Source organism: Pteropus vampyrus, unplaced genomic scaffold (genome assembly GCF_000151845.1).
Source record: "Pteropus vampyrus isolate Shadow unplaced genomic scaffold, Pvam_2.0 Scaffold1, whole genome shotgun sequence".
Classification (NCBI taxonomy): Eukaryota; Metazoa; Chordata; class Mammalia; order Chiroptera; family Pteropodidae; genus Pteropus; species Pteropus vampyrus.
Window position 1 is genome coordinate 7,750,945 of NW_011888782.1, and position 6,463 is coordinate 7,757,407.

Consider the following 6,463-nt stretch of genomic DNA (forward strand, 5'->3'; position numbering starts at 1 on the left):
GGTTATTTCCGTTGAATAAACATAAAAATCGAAATATTGAGTTGAGTTGAAAGATATGTTCTGAATTATCGAAGGGAAAGCAGATACTAAGGTAGTAGGTAATGTGTGACAAACTAGAATGATACAGCCTTGGTCTCATTAAAAGTCACTCCTGTGTGGAAAATCTTTGACTCTCATGTGGTTGGTATCAGTTTGTGGAAATTTTGTACAGTGTTTTCCTGTGTATGGTTCTTCTATTCAGTTTAAGGGCCTTATAGTAACTTTGCTTAATAATAATAAATTCCATCTGTGATCTGGAAGGTTATTGACTAATTTTCTAATGTCTGGTCCTGTTTAAAATTTTAATTTATTTTGGGTCTTTTATAAGTAATTTGTTAGGAATATGGAAAATATCAAGTCAGGCTATGCTAGCATTTTACCGCAAACATCTCGAACTTTTAAAATACCTTTACCTCAGACTTATGACTCAGTCCCTTGTAGACCATTTTGCGAGTGCTGTTCTGGACAGCCGCTGTGTTTTATTTCCCCTGCACCTTCCTTCCATTCTTCCCTTCGGGGAACTATTCTTTCTAGCTTCCCTTGAGTAATGGTACTAATAAATGTGCCTCCCATGACTGCAGCTCACCCTACCTCTGCTAGAGATTAAGCACTGTCTCTGACCAAATCTAGAATAATGAGATTTTTTTCCTGGGAATCTGAATATAAACAAACTGGTAAAAGAATGGAAAAAGTTGAAGAATTTTGGAGAGACTCTTGTTTTTGTTCTTTCAAGCCCCATTAGTACAAATTATCTTTAATTTGTGAGCTACCCCCTATCCTTCCAATAAATTCCTCTTTTTATATTTGCTCGCATAAGCCAAATTTTACTGTGGTTTCTTGGAGAGAATTTTTTTTATACTGTTAATAAGATTTATATAAGAGTTGGCTGCAGGAAACAGATCCCCAGAGACATGTGCAATATTTGTTGGATAGAGATGAAATGAAAGACATTAAGACTTTTGTTCATTTTTTAGGGAATTCATAACCAGCTAATTATGAAATGTCATCATATGAGATTATATGTGTAGGTCTAAGATACCAGGTAGATGCTGCCATTTAATGGAGATGATTTAGGAAAAAAAAATCATAGTATAGGATAGTTGTTTCCGATAGGGTTGGATAATTTAAAGCAAAAGAATGACAAGAAACAATGTCAAAATTCTTGCCTCGAGGCAAAGAATGATACTTCGATGTGAAAATACCACATATTTTGTTTATGTTCAGAAAATCTTCATCCAAGTGAAGGATGTAATGTAGAGAGAAGATCCTCATGAGTTTCAGCACTTATTTACACCATCACCCACAAATAACTGGCCTTATGAAATGACTTGATGAAACCTTAATTTCAATGCCCACTGGGAAACATTGCTCTGCAGGGTGAGGGAGGTTTTATATACCTTGAAACAGAAAAAAAAAAAAATGGTGTGTATTTCCCATAGTCAAAGTATGGATCTAGTAATCAATGATCACCAATGGGGCAGTACCTTTTCTATTTATACAAAACGACCCACATTTTAAATATTTGATCCTGTCACCATGAATCTAGTATCTGCTGGGTCAGAGTTTTAGTGACCACTGGTTTGGAAGCTGAGGCTAACATTTGGTCATTGTGTTCTCCTTCCAAAGAGGGGTTAAGGCATTGAGAGTAGAGATTGAACTCTACGTGCAAAGGAAAACACAAGATACAGCTGACAAGAGGATATGGATGGAGCTCAGCTATTCCTTGTGTTCTTCTTTATACTTTCAATCCCAGTGGATACAATTACTGGAAGACTAGGACAACCTTACATAGGTAGTATCACAAGCATGTATGGCCCTGGGGCATAAATGTTTGGGTCACACCTATCTGCAAAAACACCTGACTAACTTGAAGACTGGCTAAAGGAATATGTTGCAAAAAAAAAAAAAAAAAGTAAAAAATATTAGCTACAGCCTTATGAGCAGTTGACCAGATAAAAATCATAGTGGTTAGTGGTATTTTCCTGATTGCTATATCATTTTTTTTCCTCTTCCTTTTAACTTCTACTCAATTACAGATTTGTGGGTGGGTGATGGTTACATTTATCTGTAGACTGTGGAATAACAAGGTGGAACAATGAAATTAGAAGAGAGGTAGACATCAACACAGGACTGATTGGTGAAGCCATACGCAAGAACCGTGCAGTCTTGGGCATCTCTCTTGGGAATAAGGATGAGTGCTTCTTTGTTTTGTTTACCCAGCATTATTTCCCTTTGTTTTAGATGCTCTATTTCTTTTGGGGATTACAGTTCCTCTACTTTATGAGGTTCTGCTGGGATTTGCAATCCTCTGGCACATGAACTGAGTGATGACAACAGGGCAAAACAAAGACATCTGAAAATGTGGCTCTTGAGAGGTTTACCACAAGGCCGTGCAGAGTTGGAGCTCAGTCCCTGTGATTTGAACCCCATTATTTTCTCCCAGTTGATGTTTGTAGTTTCTTTTCTTTCTGTTCCTTCTGAGGTTTTACAGTTGAACTCTCCCCTTGGAATTTATGAGCTTCCCAAAAGTCTTTCAATAAATTCTCTCTGGTTAATTTAGCCCAAGTTTGGGAGTAAAAAGTCTGACCAATACCTATTCTTAATCTATTTCACAGGCTTTTGTACTCTGAAAACAGTATTGCATCCTGTTCTCTCATACTTTCTCTCTTTTGGTTCTTTTATCAAGACTGAAAAATTAAAAGTACCACTAGTAGCTGGGCAAGTCATTAGGCTCTGTAGGCCTCAGAGTCTTCATATATATAATAGGGTAATTTTTTACCCTACCTAACTCACAGAATGGTTGTGAAAATTAAATTATGTGCAATGGGAGAACATATTTAAAGGGACTTAAGGTATAACATATAGCTCTCATAGGTATAAACCTAATTAAGACAAGCTTTTATTAGAAGCCTATTTCCCTAGGTTTACTTTCTCTTGGCATGAGAATATTGCTGATAAATGGTAAGGTATAGTCTGGATAGCCTAGGTATGTATTCACTATAAGACTGTCTTCTAAATGAGGGCTTCCTCAATGACTGTCCGCCTCCTCCTTCCCAAAGAGCAATTTTTTTCCTGTTTTTTTTTTTTGCCTTATATATTTATAGCATTTTGCACTAACCCCACCACAACCCTTACCTCACTTACAATTAAAAACTTGCATGTCTTTCTTTCATCTCTTAGTGACTCAGAGTTCATAAGAGACAGTCACCATATCTTAGGTATCACTATACACTCTTCTTGTATACTTTCAGTTTTTACAATTAATAAAATAATTAAAAATGAAGAGAACAACAACAACAAAAAAGCCAATAATGGCAATATTAAACTTCCACTTTTATGCTTTGAGAACTTCGCAACACCAAGCATGATGTCAATAAATGCTACACAACTGAACTACCCTTACCAAGAGATGGATGTATGAAAGTCTTCAGAAAGTGTTATTATGAGACACAATGGGGTCATTTTTAAAAAGAATAGGTAGTTGGTAGTTAGGTTTGGTAGTTCAGTTTTAGGGCAAATATTTTGTTGAAAAATTTGATAGAAAGACCAACTGTTAATGAACTCAAGAAACTGAGAGTACCACACTCAACAGTGTGGTCACCCAGGCACTCTCAGGACTACCATAAGAACAGAGAGAGATTTACTACTGAAATGAGTAATTCTAGCATTGGTAGGAATCTCTATCTGAGCAAACTTTAACCATTTACAGACTGTAACAGTTAGGGAAGTAGCTCATCTTGAGCACTGCTTTCTAAGAGACCACAAACAGTGTAATTACTCTATGCTAATTTTCATAACACATAAAAGGGTTTTATTGATTTTGTGCATGTGATTTTGGTGTATCGAGACAAAGTAGCTATATATGGGAGAATCATTGTTACTGTATAGAGCAAATCCATAAGAATCATATTAAGAAAAAGATGCTAAGTTAACTTCTTAAAAAATATTTATATAAGTTTTAAGTTCAAAAGTGGAATTTCAGTTTTAACTAGCTTCTCTGTTCCAGCAAAGGACATGGGCAATAGTTTAATTATTTCATGGAACTGCCAACTCGATCATCAATAGTGATTTTACTCACTTCTTTGGTAGAAAAAAAAAATGTTGCCCTATGTAAATTAAAATCAAGTTAACTTAATAGAATGAAAAGGGTTTTAGAATCAGAGCAAACCTAACTTTAAATCTAGGCTCCATCAGTTAATAACTATTATTAGAATATATTATTTTACTTAACTTTCAGTTTTGGCATCAATAAAATGAGAATTTTTTTAAAGCCTATTAGAATCTTGGAAAGATTAAATGAAGAAAACAGATCTGCCTCATAGTAATAGCTGATTATGTAAACTTAGTTTTACTTTTCATAATATTTTCTAAGAGATGGAAGGGAAAAAATATCATAGGATTCAAGGGCGAGTAGATGGCAAAGCAGCCCCAGATCACAGGAAAGGAGAATAAACATAACGTGGAACCACGTTTTAAGTTTCCCCACTATGATGGTGGAGCAGGAGTACAAATGAAAGCCTCTCACGTCATGCGTGAAGTGGAAATGACCGCTTGTCCCTGCGGCTTGCCTGACTTCCTGGAACTCCGCATTGTGCAAGAGCTCTGGTGTTCTAGTCAGTGACTGTATATTTCTTGACATTTGTTTTATGAAATATGATTTCTATTTAAAAGGTATAAAATGTGATTAATGAGTTTCCTTTTTCTTTCATTTTCATGATTTGAGAACGAAGCCTTTTCTATGTAACATTAAGAAAAATGAATTTCAGAATTTTTAGGGGAGAGTTTTTTTCTCTATTCAAATATTTTAATTAATTTTGTTAATAATGTTGGTCTTAAAAAATTTTCAAATTTGCTAAACATCTATCCATGCAAAATTCATCTTTTGTTTAATTTATTGCATTTTTCCCATTCAATTCATACTCTCATAATCTTTGACAGGGACATTAGTTTTCTATTGTTGCTATAACAGGTTGCCAAAAATTTGGTAGCTTAAAACAACATAAATTTATGTTTTCTTATGGTTTTGTAGGTTAGAAGTATGACACAGACTCACTGGGCAGAAACAAAGGTATTTTTGAAACTATATTCTATTCCGAAGGCTATAGGGGTAAAGAAAGAATTTGTTTCCTTGTCTTTTTCAGGTTCCAGAGTCTGCATTCCTTGTCATGGCCCCCTTTGTCCTTCTTCAATGCCAGCAATGGTGAGTGGAATCTTTCTCCCATAGCCTAAAGCAGACTTCTGCTTCTGCTTTCTTATTGTACTCTTAAGGACCTGTGAGATTATGTTTGGGCCACTGAAAAATTCTCTCAATCTTAAGGTCCTTAATTATATTTGGAAAGTTTCTTTTCCCACATAAAGTATTTACAGCTTCCAGGTATTGTGATGTGGACATTTCTGAAGGACAATTCTGCAAAATAGCTGTCCTTAGTTTTCTTTCTCACTTCGTTCTTTGTCTTTCTCTTTCACTTGACGTATTTTCCATTTTGACATATGTTAATTTCCTTCATTACATCTAAATGCTGTCTGGTGTTCCTTCGTGCGCACTTACCATGTTTTAATTATCTATTCCTCTTTGACAGACAAGTAGGTTGATATTTCCTACCACAAACAAAGCTATCATGAACAGCCTCATGCATATCCTTTTGTAACCAGCATGGATTTTCTGGAGCATATACCAAGGAACAGGATTACTGAGTAGAATAGTATAAGCATCCTTAATTTTCCTTAAATACTGCCAGTTCACTCCAGACAGGTAGCACAAGTTTACACTGCCCTCTCCCACAGCACATGAAGGTTCTTACAAACTCCTACCTTGCAAACACTTAATGTCATCTGATTTTATAATTTTTGACAATCTTATGGGTATCATGAGTATTTAATACTCTTTATTTCAATGTAACATACATACATACAGAGCACAGCACAGATAATAAGTGTGCAGTTCATCACGAATTGAGCATACTTATCTAGCTAATACCCCCAAATAGATGGAAGCCTCCACACACACCTCCACCTGTTGTTTCTGTCCTTTCCCAAGTGTAGCAATTACTCAGATTTCTCTCTATGAAATTGTCTTCTAAGTAATCTCAATGGAATCACAAAGTATATTTTTGTTTATTGTTTGTTTGGTTCTGACTTCTTTCACTCATCATGACTTATGAGACTTCTGCATGGATTTGTATGTAGCAATACTTATTCATTCTTATTACTTCATAGAGATTAGGTAATTCAATGGCAGTGTCTAGCATACGGTGAACATCCAATGAGTGGTGGCTGTTGTTTCTAAGCTTTTGTGTTTCCTAGTCCCTTTCTCGCCTAACCCCTAGATGTACAGCCCCTGAAATGGGGCTCTCATACAAACTGCTTTTATTGTCAAGTTCAAATTAATTGGCCCTTCCGCCCAGCTGCCACTTGCTTCTACCTT